Below are 11,580 nucleotides of genomic sequence, written 5' to 3'. Positions count from 1 at the left end.
CTAAAAATTCTGGAAGAAATAAATGATCAGTGCAGTCAGTGCACAGAAGCTCAATTATTTCTTGAGCGTTGAGGAAGTTACCTTCCAAATAGTTACTAGGCGCTACGAAAAACACTTCAATGGATAGACTGTGAAACATTACGAAAGCTTGCGTTGGCCCAGTTCCGCATAATATTTTTAGGCATTTCTTTACTGCGCTCTTCTTCAGGGCACACATACAAGGTTGCAAAGCAGTGAAAATTCCAGGCGATACTGAAGACATGGATTACTCTTACTAGAAAAAAGAAAAATATTTATGATGTATTTTGTTTTTAAAGCAGAGAGAGAGAGAGTTACAGCTAATAGCCGCGTGAGTGCATCTTGGAAACGAATTACCTCCCTTTTATGTCTCGCAGTGCTCTAGAGGCTGTACCAGCTTAGGCTGTTTAGGTGAATGCACATGATCTCAATTTGTGGTTGTCTTTTATGCCTTTTTATAAATGGCCTTATTTACCAATAGCAGCTAGTTGGATTCGATATATCAATTACGAACTCATCTTAATGATTTTGCGTTGTTTTTCGCGGTAAAACAGCAAAAGTGTTTCAATTTTGGCTAATTGGTGATTTACATGTGCGCTCCAGTGTTTTGTGTCGTCTTCTGTTCTGTGTCCAAGTTTTTCAAAAGCGTAATGGTGTTTCATCAAGTAATAGCAGCCTTAGGTTTATTATCATTCAAATGTTTAAACTACTTCTAGTAAACACCGTCACAAACAAAACAAACCATGGTATCAGACCTTAATGAACCACGGGCACGGTGCGGGAAATCACCCCTTGTACATATATATCAAGCGCCTCGGCAATAGCATCTCTCTTTGGAACGAACTAGGGAGTGCATCGCTGCACCGATTAGAATACCGACGCTCTTTGCGTCGCGCACGTATGCACGCGTGGCACCTCGGCTCCGTCAGTTTTTGACAAGAGCCACGGACCAATTCGTCAAACCCCGCAAATTTGGCATCCATCGGACGCAGCAAGTTACCCGGCACACAGGGACACCACTTTAATCCAGGTGGGCAAATTTTTCACCACTTTAGAGCGGACTTTCACTCGCGCTCGGTGGCGCCGCCGGTAAGCTTAACGGCTGCGCCGGCGTCCGGCGGCGAGGAAGCCACTCTCCGCATCAACATCGCGAACGCCCTGCCTCAAAGCGGCTACGACCCGGACGCAATGACCTGGTCGACAGTTCCTCAATCCGGGGAACCCAATTCGGCACCATCGGACCAGCTCCGGGACTCAAATCTCCTCCGTCTCGTTGAGAGCCGCTCTCAGCGCCGGAAAGCCAAGATGACGGCAGACGCCAGGTTGACATCCGGCAAGTCAACCCCACCTCAGCACGACCGCGTCTCGCACGCGGCCAAGGATCGCCAACCTAAGTCATCGTGGAGGCCCAGACCTCTCCACAAATTCCGCCCCAACGATTTCGTCGTGATCATCAAGCCCCGAACCGCTGTGGCCATCGGGACTGTCTTCCAATGTGGTGAGCTGGGCTTAGCCTTGCGTGCCTATCTCGGCGTGCAAATGGCGTCCGAACCCAGCTTCGTCGTTTCCCGCGCGCAAAATCTACTCATTACGAGCACCAAAAACGAATACGTGGTCGACCGTCTGCTTGGTGATTTCGCGATCAAATCAGCTCAGGGAGATGTGCCACTGCGAGGCCATCTCAAGAAAAATGGCGAAGAAATTTGTTACGGCGTCATCACTGTGGCAAATCACGAAACAGCGGAAATCCTGAAAGATGGTGTCCAGTGGAGGCATGGCACTATCTTGGAAATTCGCAAATTTGGAACCTACAATAAGGCTCGTCTTACTTTTGCCGGAAAAGTGAAGCCACGGACGGGGACCTGCAACACTGAAATTGTCCAAGTGCGGCCCTACCTGTGCACTATCCCAGCCTGCGGTGTGTGTGGCACCGTGGGCCACATGGCAGACACATGCCCACATCCATTGCAAGATAAGTGTGGCCTGTGAGGACTACAGGCTCCTTTCGTCGAGGGCGTGCGGGCCCCTCATGAGTTTAAGGTGAATGTGCTGTTTGTGGTGGCTGGCCATGCCACAAACTCCAGAGACTGTACCGCCAAGTACCGCCTCGACACCAATACGACTGCCCAAAACGGCGGCAAAACTGGCGCAACGAGCAAGAAGCGACGTCACCGGCGGTGACGCCACCAATTCCAAGAAGCAAGCGCCTTCAAGCGGGCGTGACATCAAAGACGACCAAGCGCCGCCACCGCCCCCACACGGCGGATCGGGGAAGCAAGCCCACTCCCAACTCAAACAAGGCGAAAGTGGTGCCTGGGCAAATGCGGTCAAAAAAGGAAAACATATGTGAGCGGCTCGGGTAGGGTTGCCTCCTCCTCCCACCCCCCTTCTCCTCACGCTCGCTCGGCGGCCGACGCCGAGCTTCATAACCTGGTAGCTTCTCTCCGGGTCCAAAACGAGATGCTACTTGCCAAAACTGAAGTCCTTGAAACTATAACTGCTCCTCCCCCACAACCTGCCCCCCAGGCAGAAGCCATGGAGAGCGATGCGGCGGCACCGGTGACCTTGGACTCCTCCGTGGCCATTCTTGAGGCCCGCCTTAACGCCAAATTCGAAACCCTTATCGGGACGGCAATGGAGCGCATCATTGCCCAAGTCATGGAGGCCCTTCCTACCATGATCGCTGAACATGTCGCTAATCTCCCCCGCACGTCTCGCCGGGCCGCTCCTCTCAAAAACGTATCCAGCCGGCCCTCAAAATTTTCGCGTCGAGAAACTGACATCGAAAATGAGGAAGATAGCTGCCCCCTCCCAGGAGCTGAATTTCATCCCCGGGTTGATGGCTCCGGGGCGCCTATTAGCAAACCATATCCCGTAGGAGCACTCGAGCAGACGACGCTCTGGCGCGTAATTCCTCTGACCAGCGCCACCAGGCGACAAATAGTGGATATATTGTTTTAACGAATAAGAACACATTTAAAGCCCACCGTTCCCGTCGTTTTGGTTGCGCAATGGATTAACACCACACATCTCTTCACTGATGCCACTTAAACATGCGTTCGACTCCTGTGTGCTATTTCTTTTTCTGAATATTTTCTTTTGCAATTGCCTTCACTGTAATTATATCCAGCCTTCAGTGAGTGTATGTTACCTTTATAGGTTGCATTTACAGACACCTTTAAGTACGAATCGGTATGACAACAGTTACACTAAGCAATTACCTTCCCCACAATCATTTCCTGCCTCAGTGAGTGTATGTTACCTTTAGGTTGCGTTCAGACACATCTTTCAGCAACAATCACCGTTTACAGTGAGTGTATATGTTACCTTTAGGTTGCGTTCAGGGAGGTCTTTCATCAACAATCGCCGTTTAACTCGCTGAAAGCGTCGTCTGCTCTAGTGCGCCTACGGGATATGGTATGGCAATACGCCTCCGGGGCATCTACCTTCCCTCCTCTAACCCCAAAACCTGAATATGACGGGACAACCTCGGTGTAGGCGTTCCCCCTTATCTAAATTTATTTATTTATTTATTTCCTCAAAGGTCTCGTTTGAGACATTACATGAGGGAGTGGACGGTATCTGGCAAACAATGGTAAAAAATGTTAAGATGAAAGGTTGGCGACGCTTCGCTTGAATTCTAGTGGGTTGATGATAATGGCAACTTCGGTGGGCAGGTCATTCCAGTTTCGTGCAGTACGCTGAAAAAATGACTGCTGAAATGTCACAGTATGGGCCTGTAGGGGATACACTGCGTTACTGTGGCTGAACCGGGCGATGCGGTGGGCTCTTTTTATGTAGGGGTTATCAAGAGGCAAAGAATGGAAAAATTTTTGAAAAAGGTTAAGACGTGCTATCTTACGGCGCGAGGCTAGGGGGGCAAGTTGATTGGAGCTTTTAGTGCTGAGATGCTTGAGTGGTAGGAATAATTTGATAGAATGAATCGTCTTGCGCGGTTCTGAACCAATTCGAGGGCGTTAGTAAGATTAACGTGGTGCGGATCAAAAATAGCGTTAGCATACTCAAGCTTGGGACGCACAAAGGTTTGAAAAGCAAGCTGTTTAATAGGGGGGGGGGGGGGGAGCGAGTGAAAGGTTACGGCGTAAATAACCTAGAGCACAATTAGCAGAATTTATTATGCTATTAATATGACAGGTCCAAGTTAGGTCACGCGAGATATGCACACCAAGATATTTGAATGATTCGGATGTTCCAATCTGCAGGTTATTATTATTATAATGAGGCGCTACGTAATTACGACGGCGGTGAATGGACATTAACACGGTTTTAGAAATATTTAATGACATGAGCCATGTTTTACACCAGTCCTGTATGCGAATAAGATCAGTTTGTAATGCGAGATGGGCGGTGGAGTTAGTAATGCTTCGGTAAACGACACAGTCATCGGCAAAGAGTCGGATATGAGAAGAAATGTTACACGGTAGGTCATTAATATATATCAGGAAAAGGAGGGGCCCGAGTACCGTTCCTTGAGGTACCCCTGAGAGCACAGGTGTTAAGGATGAAGAGTGTGAATTAGCATATACGAATTGCTGACGGTTAGATAAAAACCCTCGAATCCAGTTCAGAACACATGGATGAATATTAAGGCGCGATAACTTTAGTAAGAGACGACCATGGGGAACCTTATCGAACGCTTTTTCGAAGTCTAAAAACACTGCATCAGTCGGGATATTACGATCAAGGTTTAAATGTAAGTCGTGCAGGAAGAGTGCCAGTCGGGTGTCACAGGAATGATTCTTGCGAAAACCATGCTGGCTTGAGTGAAAAAAATGAACGGACGATAGGAAGGTAGCAATATGGGAGTATAAAACATGCGCCATTATTTTACAAGAAACGCTTGTTATGGAAATCGGGCGGTAGTTACTCGGCGATGATCGGCTTCCTTTCATGAAGACCGGGATGACCTTGCCCACCTGTCAGTCGCGTGGAATCGAACCGGTGTTCAGGGATTCCTGGAATATGAACGATAAGAACAGGCTACACGTATGTTTAGTATTTTTTAGCACTTTGGCGTTGATACCGTCCACTCCAGTAGATGAGTTCTTCATTGACTCAATTATCTTGACTATGCCAACGGGATGAAATGTGATATTTTGCATGAGCGGGTGCGTAAAATATGGTGGAAAGACCGAACTGAATACTGTGTTAAGAACATCTGCAACCTCAGTGTCGGGAATAGGAGATCCAGAGCTACTGTTCAGTGAAATCTCATTACATTGATTAAGGATAATGGTTTTCCAAAATCGTTTTGGGTTAGTCTGCAGCACAGATGGTAAAGTAGTAGAAAACAACTTCCGTTTAGTCTGAGCGGTTAACTTGTCGTATTCTTTTGCGACAGCATGATACTTCTGCCATGCGGAAGAAGAGTTAGACAGCTTGGCCGACCGGAACAGGCGTTCTTTCTTATTATTGAGTCGTTTGAGTGATACATTAAACCTTTTGAGTGATACATTAAACCATGGTGATGTTATTCTTTCTGATATAGTAATGGTTGGAATGTAAAGACTTATAAGCCGATGCATCTCTGTTTTGAAAAGTAACCAGTTTGACTCGAGAGAATGTAGTGGAAAGTGAGCAGCGAAGGTGTCAAGTAATCTGATAATTCACGGTTCATACTGGCATAGTCTCCTTTATCATAAAGCGTAAGTGTTTTTTTATTTTTTTTTGTTTCTTTAGTACGTTGCAATAAAAAGAAGTATGTATCGTCAAATTATCGCTGAGACCGCGCAACAAGGTGATAGGAGTAAAATTATCAGGATGCGTTGTTAATACGAGATCTAGAACGTTGGACGAGTGGTCAGTAACGCGTGTGGGATCAGTGATGAGTTAAGCCAAAAGTCCTACACGTGTTTAGAAATCGCTAGCCGGGCTGCTTTTCGATAATGTAGCGGCGGGATTAGACCAATCTATTGTGGGAAAATTTAAATCGCCGAAGAGAAGGATAGGGCTAAGTGGATATGTTTTAGTTAACACATTTACGGCATCATGAAATAAGGGGTGAAAGAACTGTCAGCATTAGGAGGGCGGTAACAAATACCAATGAGGATGGGCGGATGTGTAGTAGTGCATCAGTATCAGCATCAGCAGCAGCCTGATTATACCCACTGCAGGGCGAAGGCCTCTCCCATATTTCTCCACTTAACCCGGTTCTGTGCAAGCTGCATCCACTTGACCCCTGCGAACTTCTTAATCTCATCCGCCCACCTAACTTTCTGCCGCCCCCTGCTACGCTTTCCTTCCCTTGGAATCCAGTTTGTTACCCTAAGCGACCATCGGTTATCCTCTCTTCGCATTACATGTCCTGCCCATGTCCATTTCTTCTTCTTAATTTCTACTAGAATGTCGGTAACTTGAGTTATTTCTCTGACCCACTCTGCACGCTTTCTATCTCTTAATGTTACCCCTACCATTTTTCGTTCCATAGCTCTCTGGGTTGTTCTCAACTTAAGTAGAACTCTCTTGGTTAGCCTCCACGTTTCAGCCCCATAGGTGAGTACAGGCAAGATGCAACTGTTATATGCTTTCCTCTTGAGCGATACCGGTAAGCTGCTAGTCATAATCTGCAAGTGCTTGCCAAATGCGCTCCATCCCAATCTTATTCTTCTTGTTATTTCCTTTTCATGGTCCGGATCTGCGGTTACTACCTGTCCTAAGTAGACATATTCGCCTACTACTTCCAGTATTTCGCTACCTAATGCAAACTTCTGTTCCTTCCCAAGGCTTTTGAACATTACCTTAGTCTTCTGCATATTAATTTTCAAGCCTACCTTTCTACTTTTCCTGTCTAGGTCATCAGTCATTATTTGCAGTTCATCGCCCGAGTTGCTTAGCAAGGCAATGTCATCAGCAAATCGCAGATTACTGAGGTATTCTTCATCTACCCTTATCCCTAACTGCTCCCATTCGAAGTCTCTGAATACTTCCTCTAAACAAGCCGTGAATAGTACTGGAGAGATTGTGTCTCCTTGCGTAACACCTTTCTTTATAGGAATTTTGTTACTTTCTTTATGCAGAACTATGGTTGCTGTGCAGCCACTATATATATCTTCCAGCACTTTCACGTACGGTACGTCTACCCCCTGATTTCGCAATGCCTGCATCACCGCCGAGGTTTCAACTGAGTCAAATGCTTTTTCATAATCAATGAATGCTATGTATAATGGCTGGTTATATTCCGAGCATTTTTCTATCACCTGATTGATGGTATGGATATGATCGATAGTAGAGTACCGTTTCCGAAACCCTGCTTGATCCTTTGCTTGATTGCAGTCTAAGGTTGTCCTGATTCTATTAGCGAATACCATAGTAAATACCTTATACGTAACAGACAGTAGGCTGATTGGTCTGTAATTTTTAAGGTCCTTAGAGTCCCCTTTCTTGTGAATGAGAATAATGTTTGCATTCTTCCATGGTTCCGGTACTGTCGATGACACCAGGCACTGCGTATACAGGGTGGCCAGTTTTTCTAGCACGATATCCCCCCCCCCCGTCCTACAGCAAATCTGTAGTTATCTGATCCTCTCCAGCTGATTTCCCCCTTTTCATAGTTTCTAGTGCTTTCTTGACCTCTTCCTTCGCCACTGTTGGAACGTCTGACTGTTTTTCCCTACCGCCAATCTCACTACGGTCCTGACTACTTTGGCTATTGTAGAGATCTGTATAGAACTCCTCGGCTACTTTGACTATCTTTTCCATATTAGTGATGACGTTGCCCGCTTTGTCCCTTATCGCATACATCTGGTTTTTGCTATGCCCAATTTCTTCTTTACCGCTTTAAGGCTTCCCCCGTTCTTTACAGCATGCTCAATTTTCTCCATGTTATACTTCCTTATATCGGCCATCTTGCGCTTATTGATTAGCTTTGATATCTCGGCCAATTCGATCTGGTCTGCTGGATTGGAAGCTTTCATACTCTGGCGTTTCTTAATCAAATCTTTCGTCTCCTTAGACAGCTTACCGGTATCCTCTCTAACTATCCTACCGCCTACTTCTACCGCGCACTCAGTAATGATATCTCTGAAATTATTGTTCCTTGCCTCTAGGGTAATGTCGCCATCCTCAATTAGAGCTCAATACCTATTCTGTAGCGAGATCCTGAACTCTTCTGCCCTCCCCCTCACCGCTAATTCGTTTATGGGTTTCTTTCTTACTAATCTGTTGCGTTCCTTTTTCTGATTTAGGCTAATTCGGGACCTCACCATCCTGTGGTCACTGCATCGCACTTTCCCGATTACCTCTACATCTTGCATCGAAGCCAAACCATTTCCAGTTGTGAAGGGGAGGTTAACAAATGAACAATGCAGATCCCGTTCAGTGGCGAGCAATACACCCCCACCGCGCGAGTTATCGGGTCTATCCTTCCGGAATATCTCAAAATCTGGGAGAAATGGAAGAATCTCAGAATCTTGAACTGATGCGTTAAGCCATGTTTCAGTCAGTAGTAAGATATCGCATGAATATGACCCTATTAAACTGCACAATGAATCGCGCTTGGGAGCAACACTTCGAATGTTAGCAAGCAGAAACGATAAAGGGTGACGATTCGGCGAACGGGGTTCACAATTTGGTTTTAATGGTGGCTACAAGCTGTCCTCAACGACATGGTTAGGAACATGGTCGAAATCGTACGTTTTTTCACTTGTGACAAGCTTTTCATTTCGCAACTTGTATTTCAGTTTTCGAGCCTTTCCAAATTCGATGAGGTGTTTCTGGGCAAGGCGCGTTCTGGGAGAAAGATCTTGAGCAACCGCATATCCTGTGTCTTTGAATTTCCGAGCGGAAGACAGGACTTGCTCTTTGTCTTTAAAGTGAGCGAATCTCACAATTATAGGTCTGCACCTACCAGTTTGGAAAGTCCCAAGGCGATGTGCACGCTCAATGTCGCGTGGCTCTAACTGGATGTCTAAATACTGATTAATGTGTGCAATGATGATATTTTCAGAATCTGACCATGTTTCTTTATCTTTATCTTCAAGGCTGTAGAAAACAAGGTTGTTTCGTCTGGACCGATTTTGTGCATCATTTACCCGGGCAGACAGAGCATTTATCTGCGCCGTGTTCTCAGTGCTGATTCCATGCAGTTCTTTCAATTCAGTCTGCATGTCACCAATACCAACACATGCATGCTGTCTCAATTTTATCTCATCATCATCATCATCATCATCATCATCATCATCATCATCATCATCATCATCAATATCATCATCATCATCATCATCATCATCGTCATCGTCATCATCATCATCATCATCATCAGCCTGATTATACCCACTGCAGGGCGAAGGCCTCTCCCATATTTCTCCACTTAACCCGGTTCTGTGCTAGCTGCATCCACTTGACCCCTGCGAACTTCTTAATCTCATCCGCCCACCTAACTTTCTGCCTCCCCCTGCTACGCTTTCCTTCCCTTGGAATCCAGTTTGTTACCCTCAGCGACCATCGGTTATCCTCTCTTCGCACTACATGTCCTGCCCATGTCCATTTCTTCTTCTTAATTTCCACTAGAATGTCATTAACTTGAGTTATTTCTCTGACCCACTCTGCACGCTTTCTATCTCTTAATGTTACCCCTACCATTAAGCACCCCTAATGTTACCCCTACCTGCGCTAGCAATTTTATCTAGTCGCGCCTTAATCTCGCAAAACATTTTATCGTGATCAACTAGTTTCATTTCAATCGACTTTAGCTGCGCTAGCATTGCTGTCTGCACAGTTTGAATTTCCTTCAAAGCATCAAGAATCTCATTGTTAGGGCCGGGGTTAGATTCTATATCACCAGCTACCATAAGAAGTTTTAACAACATATGGGCACAGTCATACATGATGGACCGGAAACGCCGTGGGCTCGGCAGCACCAAGAGTGCACGGTAGCTACTTGGCTTAGCGTAAATGCAATAAGGTTTCATTACCTGCACCAAGAAGCGTAGAACGTTAGCACGGGCCATCGCTGGCGTGCTGCCGAGCCCACTGAAGGGCGCGCCGCTCCGAGCAGCCTTTTTAACACAAGTCCACGCATGCGCAGGATGTACAGGGGCGGTTCCGGCGTTCAAGCAACTCAGTGAAAGCCATGATGCTTGAAGATATGGTCCGTGGCCGTGTAGAAATTGCGCGGACCGGGATGCGTTGTCGATGGGCTGGCCATCCGTAGCCGAGAAAGGCTCAACCGTGTGAAGTCCGGAAAGCAGGAGTGTTGCGTCTGGACTGGAGTTGACGACGGATGCTAGGCACGGGACCCGGGGGCTCGAACACTCCAGCAGCTGCGAGCTCGAGAGTCCGAGGACCTGCACCAAGAAGCGTAGAACGTTAGCACGGGCCATCGCTGGCGTGCTGCCGAGCCCACTGAAGGGCGCGCCGCTCCGAGCTGCCTTTTTAGCACAAGTCCACGCATGCGCAGGATTTACAGGGGCGGTTCCGGCGTTCAGGCGGCTCAGGGAAAGCCATGATGCTTGAAGATATGGTCCTTGGCCGTGTAGAAATTGCGCGGACCGGGATGCGTTGTCGATGGGCTGGCCATCCGTAGCCAAGAAAGGCTCAACTGTGTGAAGTCCGGAAAGCAGGAGTGTTGCGTCTGGACTGGAGTTGACGACGGATGCTCGGCACGGGACCCGGGGGCTCGAACACTCCAGCAGCTGCGAGCTCGAGAGTCCGAGGAAATGCACCAAGAAGCGTAGAACGTTAGCACGGGCCATCGCTGGCGTGCTGCCTTCCCCATCACTGTAACTCAATGGAATTGCCGAGGGCTACGGTCTCGCACTAAGCGGGCCGACCTTCGGCTTTTCCTCTCAACTTTCGAGCATATGCCCGCCGTGGTGGCCCTTCAGGAGCCAGGAAGAGGCGCCACCCTAACAAACAATACGACGATTCAGCAGGACCCTCGTCTTGCCTATGCTTTCATACAAACTACACAGCAAATATGGTCGACTTGAACCTTCAACTTGGCTATTCCCATGTAATGGTGACTCCTTCACCTCCGCAAGCAGGACCCACCACTGCACACTCTAAATGTGCCCACCCAAATTGCCGAATGTATCATTCTCGGACCTTTTCAGCCGTGCGCTGAAAGCTGCGGGTCGGGACCCCCTCTTGATTGTGGGCGATTTTAACGCCCCTAGTCGAGGCTGGGGGTACCGCCGTGAAGAGAAATGGGGACGCAAGTTGGCGGAGCTTGCGTCTACGTTGAGCCTCACTCTTCACACAGACCCCGTTCACCCAACACGTATAGGTAACTCCGTGACTCGGGATACGTGTCCGGATTTAACCTGTACCCGCAACATTCAGTATGCTGACTGGGTCAACACTGAGGAAACACTCGGTAGCGACCACTGTATACTAAACACTACAATTCGGAACAGACCAGGGTTTTGCTAATGAGCAAAACCCACAACACAGACTCGACTCCCAGACTGGTACAAATTTAGGAAAAATTACAACACAGCTACATCTATACTCGAGCAAGGCTACCAGTCATGGTCCGAAAAATTGGTTTCTAGCCTTCGCTCTACCGAAACTAAAATTCAGCATTCCGAGGCGGTATCAGAC

At 47.4% G+C, this 11,580-nt stretch overlaps 1 pseudogene; it reads right to left on the bottom strand.

The window, feature by feature from the left end:
- Positions 1-3,623: 3,623 nt before the first annotated feature.
- Positions 3,624-10,525, bottom strand: LOC146175199 (uncharacterized; annotated as a pseudogene).
- Positions 10,526-11,580: the final 1,055 nt, after the last annotated feature.

Source organism: Amblyomma maculatum, chromosome 11 (assembly GCF_055883805.1).
Source record: "Amblyomma maculatum isolate TAMU_Amacu chromosome 11, ASM5588380v1, whole genome shotgun sequence".
Classification (NCBI taxonomy): Eukaryota; Metazoa; Arthropoda; class Arachnida; order Ixodida; family Ixodidae; genus Amblyomma; species Amblyomma maculatum.
The sequence above is the reverse complement of the archived record's forward strand: the minus strand, read 5'-3'. Positions and strand labels throughout refer to the sequence as shown.